The sequence below is a fragment of the Danio rerio genome, chromosome 25, assembly GCF_049306965.1.
Source record: "Danio rerio strain Tuebingen ecotype United States chromosome 25, GRCz12tu, whole genome shotgun sequence".
NCBI lineage: Eukaryota > Metazoa > Chordata > Actinopteri > Cypriniformes > Danionidae > Danio > Danio rerio.
In genome coordinates this window covers 17,291,828-17,304,318 of record NC_133200.1, presented here as the reverse complement: position 1 = coordinate 17,304,318, position 12,491 = coordinate 17,291,828, and the positions used below count along the sequence as shown (strand labels likewise).

At 32.4% G+C, this 12,491-nt stretch overlaps 1 protein-coding gene across 3 annotated transcripts in view; it reads right to left on the bottom strand.

The window, feature by feature from the left end:
• The window catches only part of tead1a (TEA domain family member 1a), a 79,690-nt gene extending 68,888 nt beyond the window's left edge, over positions 1-10,802 (bottom strand). Inside the window, 2 exon segments of one of the 3 annotated variants that reach the window (NM_212847.2) lie at positions 10,265-10,366; positions 10,650-10,802. The gene's annotated coding sequence lies outside the window, so the exon portion shown is untranslated. 3 annotated transcript variants of the gene reach the window in all.
• Between the last annotated feature and the right edge of the window lie 1,689 nt (positions 10,803-12,491).

Sequence of the window (12,491 nt, the reverse complement as noted above, 5' to 3'; positions counted from 1 at the left end):
TAGCTTAATATTTACAATTTATATTATCGGGTCTACAAATACAATTATAAGCAAAATTAAAAAAACAAAAATAAATCAATGTTGCGGCTGAATTAATTAAAATGTCAATAGAAAAAAAATACATATTTATTTTGAGATTTTGCGTAAAGATTGTCTTTAACAGTGTTAGCACTATTATTTAAAAACTATGTGAGCGCTACAATGTAAAGAAATTAGCAGTTTTCATATTCTGCAAATCATGTTTTTGTTTTTCCCTTTTTATTTATTTATGCTTTTGAATACAGTCATATAACCTGTGGAGAGAGAAAGAGAGCACCGTTGAATGAAGCCTTGGATGTTTGTGCTTTAGACGTCAGCATAACTAAACTAAATGCTGTACTTTGTGATGCCTAAATTCACTTTTAACATGTAAAGCAACTTATTTTTGTGTTTAATACTTGTAATAATGTAGTTTTTTTTACTTTTCAGGGGGGAATTGCATCACAAAATGCAATTCAAAAGCATAAATAAACCAAAAACATTTCAATAACTGTTAACAGATATGTTTTAGAGAGTAGATTAAAGTAAAAGTCAAAAGTAAACATCTAATAATTACTGATATTGATAAATTACCACCAGAAAAGCTGATGACCAATAAATGGTTAGTATCAAACACAGAAATAAGTTGCTTTACATGTTAAAATTGAATTTAGGCATCACAGAGTACAGCATTTGGTTTAGTTACGTGTTATGCTGATGTCTAAAGCACAACTGTTGTTTAAATGATATTTTATTAATCAATAAACATCCAAGACTTCATTCAACTCAGGTTTGTTCTCTCACTTTCTCAGGTTGTATGACTTCATTCAGTGCAACTCTGGAGGTCATACAAACCTGCTAATATCAAAGTGTAAATATGTCTGAATTGCACGGCATGAAGTCCTCAGGGACGGCGGGGCATGTAAGCACCGTTGTTATTGCTTTCCCTGCGGCCATGTAATCCTCTCAACCAAGTGCTAATGAACTAAAGTGACGGCTAGACTTCTGGAAACTTATTATTGTATGGTGGCCAGAGAAAGCTGGCTTTGTAAAACAATAGTGCTCACTTTCGCTTTCATAAAGCGAAAATTAGCTAAAATTAGCTAAATTAAAGAAAAAAACTGATCTCATTTATAAAAGCAAGACGTGATCCAAAATCAACATCATTATTTGGTTCTGGAACAATAATCATATCCTGATCTGTCTTTAGAATTAATGAGTGGTTGAGAGCAACGGCTAAAATTAAATAGTGGCCCACACAGATAAGCTGACTTTTGTTTTTATGTTATGGTTGATAATTACTTTATTATTTGTCAAAATAATAGGAATAAAAATTTAGCAATTTAAAAAAAATGTATTGTTAAAATATGCAAATAAATAAATAAATTCCACCGATAATTTGACAAAACATTTTATAAATATAAAACACTGAAAGGAATCATTGGATTAATTCATGGCCAGCTTAACATAATAACGTACAGTACAGTAAAACACTGATTTAAATGTGTTAAAACATATGGGTTTTAGATGATAAAAATATTACATTAAAAAAATAGAGTTGGAAATACCAGCGGATAACCAATAAATGGTCAATATATCAATTTTAGAATACTATGGTCAAATAAATTCTTATAAAAACACTAGTAAATTTAGCCACGAGTGTTGATAATGAGTACATTAAAATGTATAGACCCATATAATTAACAAATGACCAATAAATATTAAAATAAACAAATATACCTAAATTTAATACACTGAAATGTTTGTTTTTTATAAATACGCTAAAATCAGTTGTTTTGATTGCTACTGTGAATTTAGTCATCGCAATTAATATAAAAAAATATTAATTTGTAAATAAAATGTATCAATTTATTTAAGCATGTTCTTCAATCAATTAAATTAACATTAACTGATATCAAACAAAACCACTTTTATACCATATTTTTATACCATATTTTTTTCTATTCTATTGAATTAAAATAAAATAAACAAATGATCAATAATTAAAATAAAAAAATAAAAAACTATAAATAAATAAATTATTAATTCATTTATTCATACATTTTCTTGTTGGCTTAGTCCCTTTATTAATCTGGGGTCTCTTCCAGCTGCAACCCATCTCTGGGAAACATCCACACACACACTCATACACTACGGACAATTTAGCCTACCCAATTTACCTGTACCGCATGTCTTCTTTGGATTGTGGGGGAAACTGGAGCACCCGGAGGAAACCCACGCGAACACAGGGAGAATATGCAAACTCCACACAGAAACGCCAACTGAGCCAAGGCTCAAACCAGCGACCCAGCAACCTTCTTGGTGTGAGGCGACAGCACTACCTACTGCGCCACTGCCTCGCCCAAATTATTAATAAACTAGAATTTTTTTTTAAATAAACTATAAAAAAAAATAAATAAACCACAAAAATTAATAAACTATAAATGAATACACTATAAACTGTAAACAAATAAATTATAAATAAACTATAAACAAACTAAAAATAAACAATTTAAAGTTAAACAAACTAAAAATAAATAAACTGTAAATAAACTATGAATAAACTATAAACAAATAAACTATAAATAAACTACAAACTATAAATAAATAAATTGTAAATAAACTATAAATAAATAAAACTAAAAGTAAATAAACTGTAAATAAACTATAAATAAATGAACTATAAATAAACTGTAAAAACAAACTATAAATAAATAAGTTAAAATAAACTAAACAAATAAATTATAAATAAACAAAACTATAAATAAATAAACTGTGAATAAACTAAAAATTAACTAACTAAAAATAAATAAACTGTAAATAAATAAACTATAAACAAATAATCTAAAAATAAACTATAAAATAAACTAAATAAATAAACTGTAAATAAATATACTACCAATAAATTATAAATAAATAAACTGTAAATAAACTATAAATAAATAAACTAAATAAACTGCAAATAACAAACTATAAACTAAATGACCTCTAAATAAACTAAATAACTAAAAAACTATTAAAAAAAAAAACTAAAAAAACTGTAAACAAATAAATACAGTAAATAAATAATTTATAAACATACTATAAATAAATAAACTATAAATAAATGAATAAATAGACTATAAAACAAATAAACTATAAATAAATTAATAAACTATAAAACAAATAAACTATAAATAAATGAATAAATAAACTATAAACTAAAACTGTAAATAAATATTTTTTTAATTAAATAAATAATTAAAATATTAATAAAACACTGTGGATACAAATAAATATAGGCATCACAATATTATAATAATGTACAGCTTGATACAGTATGGCAAAAATTACAACTTCAAATGAGAGTTAAATGACACCAAATTTACATGATAAAACAGAGGAAACAAGTCTTTCCAACTAAATATCAGACATCCCTTCATTTAGAAAAAACTTAAAATCTAAAATTCAACTGAAAATTGACATGGTACCAAAACACATTGTTCATCCCATAACAAAACTAATAGCCTAAATCATGGACTAACTCATGTTCATGAGCAACATTAAGCAGCCTCTCCATGTTTCAAAAAAAAAAAAAAAAATCAAACTACTTCCTTTAAAAAAGTTAAATCATTATTTAACAACTAAACCCACTGCCAGACGCCACACACACACACAAAATCCACTTCCTTGAACACAATCCCGAAAGTGCGCGGCTTCCTCCCTGGTATTGTAGGACAGACATGTTCACTGATCACTCCACAGGCTCCATTCTTCCAAAAGGCGGCTCTTTTTCGCTGAGTCAGACCCCGCTATTATCCCATGTCTTCCTGGGGTGCCACCCTCCCCACAATGCCTCCTCCAGGAAATGGAAGAGAGAGAGACGACGTGTTCGAATAAGTGTGAGCTCCTGTGTAGCATGACCAGTGTTTGCTCATAACCTTTCCTGACCATCCAGCAGGGGACAAATACATTTACTCGGAAGGGTGCCGTGAACCGCACTCGCTTCTCGATTTACCACAGACACGCTTTGGCACAGACGAGGTCCCTTATAAACGTCCTTTCAAAACTCTGATCAAATCGTATCAAAACAGAATTGCGCGCCCTTTCTTGGCATCTGCTGAAACCTATCTAAGGCACAGCGGTGTGTTTGTGTGTTTTAATCTACTGTCCCAACAGGAAAGAGAAAGCTTTGTGCTGTGTTTTTTTTTTAGTTAGTTGAGTTCTGAAGCATGACTTTTTTGTTTTGTTTTTTTTACCTACATTTGTAGCTTCAAATTCATATTTATCCAGCTGTATAAGTGGATAGAATAATGGACAGAAAAACGGTTAGGCCACCTGTGATTAATGCTCTACGGGAGGTGAATAATGATCTGTTTAACTGGAACTCTGAGGTTTGCGTTTGTCAGGAACTGACTCATTTAGTGACTGATTTCACTCCCTGAGCTGTTGTTCTGCTGTTTCCTACTGAGCAGCGGGAACATTAAGGAAAAACTGATCATTTAATGATGATAAAATAACCTACACAAAGAAAAGCTATTAGCCTTGTTTTACCAGCCACACAAAGTCCTTATCTAAACAAACAATATTATTATTATTATTGTGTATTTCTCGAATTTCTTTGAAGAATGATAAAATTATTTTTCCTATTACACATTTTTACTAAAATAAATGTTACTTATCTGTCTGTCTGTCTTTTCTTTTTCTTTTAAGACTGCTAAATTTATTTGTTAGATTTCATCCTCCTATTATAAAACATTTCCAAATAAAAAATAAATTAATAAATAATAAAAATAAATAATAATAATAATAAATATAATAGAAAATTATTAATTAATTAATAATAAATAAATAAAATATATAGACAAATAATAAATAAACAAATAAATAAATAAACAATTAATATAAATAAACAATATTATTAATAATAATAATAATAAATAAAATAAATAAATAAAACAATAATAAATAAATAAATATGTAGATAAATAATACACAAATAAATATATAAAAATAAATGACAATATTTTTAAAAATAATACAAAAATATGAACAATAAAGTATTAAAAATAAAATAAATAATAAAAATAAATACATAAATAAAAAATAAACAGATAAATAAAAATGTGCTTTAAAAGTGCTTTATATTATGAAAATGTCCTTTACACGATTAACAATAACTACTTATTTAAAGTACTGTTCCCAAAAATTCTCTCCGGGAAACCCAAACTGCTTCTTTAATGTTTGGCAATGCATAAACACACGTTTATTTCTCAGATATGGGATCACCTTTACATTTAACAGTATCTATTTTTACTTTTCGTTCAGTATTCACTCTCAAAGTTTCCCTTTTTTTTTTTTTTGCTTCCAGTAACTGCATTTCCACTGTCCTTCTAATTCACTCAGATATCTATCAAGTTTTAATCTCTTTCTTGTACTCCAGTCTTAATCTTTCCTTTTCTCTTTCTAAATTAACTCCAAAAACTTTTCTAAGCAACATATACAAGTCAGCAAAAGGCAGCGCTGACGTCACTGAGGGTCTCTCGGGCTTGTGAAAGGGAGGGGAGAGAAAAAACAGAAAGAGAGAAAGAGAGAGAGAGAGAGAGCGCTCTTTTGTGACAGCAAAGTTTACCTCAGGGCACGGCGTGGGCCTCCCGCTGCCCCGGGCCACAGAGGACACCCTATTGTTCCTGTGTTCCCTGAACAAAGCCGGCCACCCGTGCCCCTGCTACACACAGTCCCACTGAGCTATTGTTCCGCTGACAAACTCTCAACCCAAATTTCATTACATATGAATTTTCCTTTGTAGCCCCTTCAGGCCCCCCTCTCGCGTTTTGCTCCGACAAATCTTTTCGGGTTTCGTATTCCACCCCCTTCTATCCAGTTATCAGACAAGACTCGTGATTGTGCGTGCCAAAAGGAAAGGAAGAAACACATGCAACTCACAAGACAAATGTTATTACGCGTTTACACAAACGAAAGTACACTAAAAAGGCTTTATGTAGTATGATAAAACGACACGTGGGTTTTTCAACAGACAAATATGTGCATTTTCTCATACAGTTCATAAGGTAAGCACCTGTTGCTTGAATACTTGGCAGCTTTGAACTTAGAGCTAAAAATATGGCACCAGAGAACTCCTTGCTCTGCAAAATATCAACAATAATAATAAATCTCACTATTTTGATGACAAAAGGTCTGAGTGTTTCTCCGTGGAATGGAAATCTTAACAGGATGGAGAAAGCATTTCCTTTTGGCTCTGTGCTATTTTGTTGCCAGACCTGTATTTCTCAATAGATTTTGTGACTGAAAATCTTGACAGAAGTAGAGAATAGTCACATAGATAGACCACTTTGTTGACATTTGAGGTCAACAATAAAAAAAAAAAAATGCAATTACTCCAGCCTGATCTCACAAGTAAATGTAAGTATTTTACATTTGTCAGTTTAGTGGCTAATTTGTAGTAGTTCAGTTGTGCGAAAATGTATGATTTCAAAAAGGGGGGGCCATTAGGTGATGAGCAAATCATACTAAATTGTACGAATTAGATAATATGAATTCATACGAATTAGCCACTGAATCGAAAAGTTACGAATTGCTGTGACTTTTTACAACAATTTGTGCCGGAAACGAATTGCCATGAGATTGTGTTGTTTATTTCCTATACTAAAACAGTATGGAAAGTCAACAATTGGAAAAAAAATACACAAAGTATACATATAGGCATGGAACGATAACCGTTCTAAACCAGTTTGGAAAAGTCAAGGTTTTATAACCGTCAATTTCTTTGCTATTTCGCTAACAGTATCTCCAGCAAAAAATAAATAAACAAAAATAAATGTTAAAAAAATAAATGCTGACCAAGCATAATTTGTGATTATATCAGAAGAATATTTAATAAATACATAAAATATCTTATCAATTTGGCGCTTGTGTGGAGTTTGCATGTTCTCCCTGTGTTCGTGCGGGTTTCCTTTGAGTGCTCCAGATTTCCCCACAGAGGTTGTTGCTAGAGCGGATACGTTTGCGGCCGGAAGTTAACGCGAATTATTTCTATTATTTATTAAATTTCTCATTTGTTGTATTTTATTAACGTCTACCCCCACCCCAACCCTAAACCCAACCGTCACAGTAATGTAAAAACTGTAGTTGTACTGAGTATTAGTTATGTTATCTATTAAATTACCCAATAAAATGTATTTTTTAACACCTACCCCCACCCCAACCTTAAACCCAACCCTCACAGTACTGTAAAAATAATAATTGTTATACAGACTCATAAAAAAAAATGCTGCTTTATTAATGTGCATATCGCACTTCCGGCCGGCCGCATATCCGATCTAGACTTTACCCCCCACAGACCAAAGACATGCGGTACAGGTGAATTGGGTAGGCTAAATTGTCCGTAGTGTGTGAGAGTGAATGAGTGTGTATGGATGTTTCTAAGAGATAGGTTGCAGCTGGAAAGGCATCCGCTGCATAAAACATGTGATGGATAAGTTGGCGGTTCATTCCGCTGTGGCAACCCCGGATTAATAAAGGGACTATTTCAGAATAAATAGAAAACATCGCTTTAAATAGAATTAACTAATGCAGTATATCTTTTTAAATTCTATATTATTGTAATAAAATCATAAACAATCACATTTATAACACAGTGGAGTTCAATGCTGAATATCTGCCTTCGACTTGATTTGCTCAACAGTCTCGGCATAGTCTATGTAAACAAAATCTGATTAAAACCATTTAATTTATACATTTCATTTCAGTTAGCTTTTAACAATAAAACAAACAAAGGGTTACATTAAATTTGAAGTGTCAATCTCTAAACCATCCTCCTCCTCTTCTCAAATGGGATGGTCAGCCAAATCAAAGGTTACTATGAACTGTAAAAAAATCTGTTATTTTACTTTTTTTTTCGGTAGCTGGGTTATTTACAGTAATTTACTGGTAATTTCTAATTTAAGGAAAATTCTGTAATTTAACATCCATTTTACTGTAAACTTCTGTAATTTTTACGTTACATTTCTGAATTTAATGCCAGTTATTTTACTTTTTTTCTGGCACCCCAGCTGCTGGAAAAACAACATAAAAAATAAGTTGTTTTTTTACAGTGTGGGCCAACTTTTGGGGATCTCTGACCAAAACACAGATTTAAAATAAATATTTATAAAAATATATAATAAATAAATAAATAAATAAATAAATAAATAAATAAATAAATGAAAATAAAAATATAAAAGAATAATCACCTAACTTAGTATTGTTTTCTTTTTATCCATTTTGCTTGTACTTCCTTTCAAAAATGGTAAAAATGCCATTTATTTTCTACCCAAAGTCAAGATTAATTTTAAACTAAATAAAATAAATTAAATATCCAACCTGTTGATGACAAATAAGGCATGTTCTTTCAACAAAAAAAAATTTGCATTCAATTCCTCCAATCATATTTTTTGCCGTCTCATATTGTTAACATCCCTGACACATAGTCCTAATAAGTGCATTATCACAAGCCAACAAGTCTAATTTATTTCCTCCTAAAAGAGCACAAAAAAACAAAGCTACACTAATTACAAGCCCCCAACTATTGTACTTTGACAACGTAAACACAGTCCCTCCCTCCCTGAACTTACTCAATCACCCGCTCTGCATAAAAAGACAAGTAAAAGAAAGGACAAAATACAACATAATGGTGTTGATAAGCTAAATTACCAGATAACATCGAGGCACACACAGGCCATATGGTGCCTCCACCACTATCGCCTGTTGCTGGCATAACAATAGAGTTGGCTAGACGGTGAGTGGCAGCAACAGTCAAACAAATGGCCGTTCCTCTGAATTAGCCCCAGCGCCAATGAATACACACAGTTTAGCATCTTTCAGCCTACAGGTGCGCTTAAGTGGCAAACCAGATGTCAGCATGGGAGCGGGACTGTTTGTGGAGTAATTCAGCCGCTCCATGAGCCCCTGCTTCAATAACAGCAGGAACAATGAAGGGCCCCTTCCCCCATTTTCCCACAATCCCGTGCTCCCAAAGGAAGCCCCGTCTAGTGAATCTGGCACTTTTTGTTTTCCTACTTTGACAAAGTTTCAATTCTTAAAAAAACAGAAAGAGAAAATTGGGAAATTGTTTGATTCAACGTGTTAATTACAGCTTTAAACTCCCAAACTACTGACAAACGGAAAAAAAACAAACATTTTTCACACTGAATAAGTTTACGGTTTTAAAAACACTCTTTTACTGTAAAACTATATGATTCATTACATCTAACACTGATTGAAAAAGGAGACAAATGTCACTTTTTGTTCTTAAATTGCTATTACCATACGTAATATTGCTTGGGATCAATCTTAAAAGGGTCTATATAGTGTTTACATAAGATAAACAGACTGGCAAGTCAAAATAACATGACAATGGCGAAGGGGGTCCAAGTCATCTGTGACAACAAAACCGCGTCAGACAGCAAACAACAGAAAATAAAGAACAAAAACTGATCATTTGGCCACTAAATCGCCATATAAAACTAGCTTTTGACTAATAAGCACAGAAGTGTACACTCAAACACACTTAATGCCAAAAAACGCAGATTGCACACAATGAATTAAGCCCTCAAATCCATCCAGTTAGTGTTTAACCCTTAAACGTTTTTATTCAGATGGCATAACTGAATATGTTGGCAACAAATACATAAGTCCAGCGGTATTAGAAAACACCACATATTCCTTTCCTTTTTAAATCGTCAAACATGATGACTAAGTACATAAAACATGACATGAAAGCCAAAAATTGCACACTAGCTTATAAAAGAATGTCATGTTTCTTCCCTCCTTTTTTAGTAGGTAGTTACAACTTGACAAATTACTTGACAACGCACACAAATGCTGTGTAGAAAGGCAACACACAAGGATATTAAATGTTTACTTCTTCCTTTAGTAGTTTAATACGACAAATAACAATATTTAGGCAAGTAGGCTGGGTTTTGAGGCAGTCCGAGGACTAATTTTAGTCCGAGGGCTTTCAAACGTCCAGATTAATTATTAACAGGGGCTGGACCATGGACTTTCCCCTTAATCCTTTATTTATGTACACAAAACCGGCGTTTTTCAGGGAAAGCAAACGGGAGCAGGGTGTTACAGTCAGACTAAACATCCACAAGTCACTGAGGTCAGGTTAATAAGCAGAAATCAATGACACTGATTCAGTCGTGCCAGAAGCATGAATCACCTCGCAACGTGTGGTTTACTATTAAAGCAAATATGAACTTACTGTGTCAACGAGACCCGCGGTAAACTAGTTGCCACAAATCGAAGGAGGAAAATGTTTTCTGAACCTCCACAAGTGATGAAAATCTCAGCGGATGTTTGCAGTCTACAAAAAAAAGAAATAATGAATCGTTTTGCTGCTTGAAAGAGTGTTATTGATTTCTTTCAGCGTTGTTTAAAAATAAAACGTTAATAAAAAATTAGCCACTACTCTTTAAGGTTTATATATATGACATAACATAAAGCACAAATTAGATAAAATGCTAGCATAACTAGCAGCAAAACATAAACACACATTTCTGATACTTCGTGGCATTTTAAAGAGAAGCCAAACACGCGTTTGTAACTTAGCATCGCTCCTAACAACTTAGTATAAAGCGCAAACGTACCTCAGTGTTTTTAAACGTGTCTGATGCCGAGCAATTGGATCGAGCTCAAGCTCTGATTTATTTCCAGCTGATCACTTTTTTTCTTCTTGTCGGAGAGCGAGACTATTCCGCGAATGTAACAACGATGCGAAGTATGCGCGGAATGAGGGCAAGAATGAAATGAACGCGAAGAACTGAGTTTGCGTTGGGGGCGGGGCTGCAGTGACGTCGCTAACCAGAACTCCTAGATGGAGGGAGGGGCTGCCGCCAGGGGTGAGGATTTTTGCTTCGTCGGTGACTCGAATCTTTTGAATCCTTTCAGTAAAGAGATTAGTTTTCATTTATTCGCGTTCTTTCGGCTTAGTTCCTTTATTCATTAGGGGTCACCACAGCGGAATGAACCGCCAACTTATCCAGCATATGTTTTATACAGCGGATGCATTCCTTCTGCAATCAAGTACTGGGAAACACCCATACGCTCTCACATTCACACATACACATCGACCAACTTTTAGTTTGTTCAATACACCTATAGCACACGTGTTTGGACTGCAGGCCTGTATTCAGCATGGTGAAAGGGGTGTTTTTTTTCTCAAAAAGTAAACTTTTTTAGCAGTTATTTTTATTTCACTATGAGGTTCAAATACCACATTTAAAGCACTAGTTTTAGCTGTATTAGCTTGTCGGATGATCATCATAACCACACTTTTTAATGTACGAAAATAGTTCCTAAAGCTTTAGAATTAAGAAATAAATATATATTTTTTAAATATAATTAAAATATACACATACAAAAATACAAATTTATTACAAAATATCACATCAGAAAATGTATATCTGTTAAAGTTTTAAATAAAAAACTGTAGCCTATTGTCATTTATTAGACAAATAACAAACAATAAACCTTCCTCTGTCCGAATTTGACTGAATTTGAATAAAAAAATTCTAAATATAATATTAATATTAATAATATTAATAATAATGATAATAATAATAATAATAAATTAGTGTCGAGCTTCATGATTTTTCTTGTAAAATAGTACATTTGAAAAATCATGTATGGCATCAATAGACAAATTAGTATTCAAACTAATCATAGGCCTTTATGGCCGCTTTTGGTGCTTCACAACTTTTTTCTCAAGAATAAGGTCCAAGATTTAGAATAAAAGTCACTTGTAAAATGTTGCTAAAACTGTAGCGAAAGATGACTTCAATTATTCGATGGATTAAATTATCGACCTTTGTTAGTAAGGTGTGGGTCCGCCCCCCCTCCCCCCTTTTTTACACAATAAAATATAAAAGTACGGCCTGAAATACAGTATGTAGTAAAAAGTATACATTACTAAACCTGTTTTAGTTTCACGGTGGTAATTACAATGCACATCATGTTTACATCTATACAGAATAACTTGCATTTCAAATTTTTGGTAAAAATAAAATATATAGATCGCGCCACAAAACACTTTAAAACAAAAGTAACGAGCCCGATTTAAAAATGTAAGGAGTAAAGCTTTACACTGAATATTATTCAACGTTCAATATCCTTAATCCACAGTACTGGTTCAATTGTTGTCCAATTTTCTATCATCAATTCATAAATTTATATTATCATCAATTCATAATCCAAATCCAATATGATATAAGAATTTGCTCAATGTGTTTCTAGCCTTCGGGCATTAACATTGCTCTGAATGAGGAAAAGTTTAAGTTTCCAGTGGGAGCAACAGAAGAGCTGTTAACAATAACAGAAGTCACTCATTATATGTACCATTGCCATCTTGTGGTTAAAACAGACAAAAGCTTCTTGCCAAGAAGACGCTTTGACATTTTCTAGACATCATGGAAAACGGAGAAACACTACAT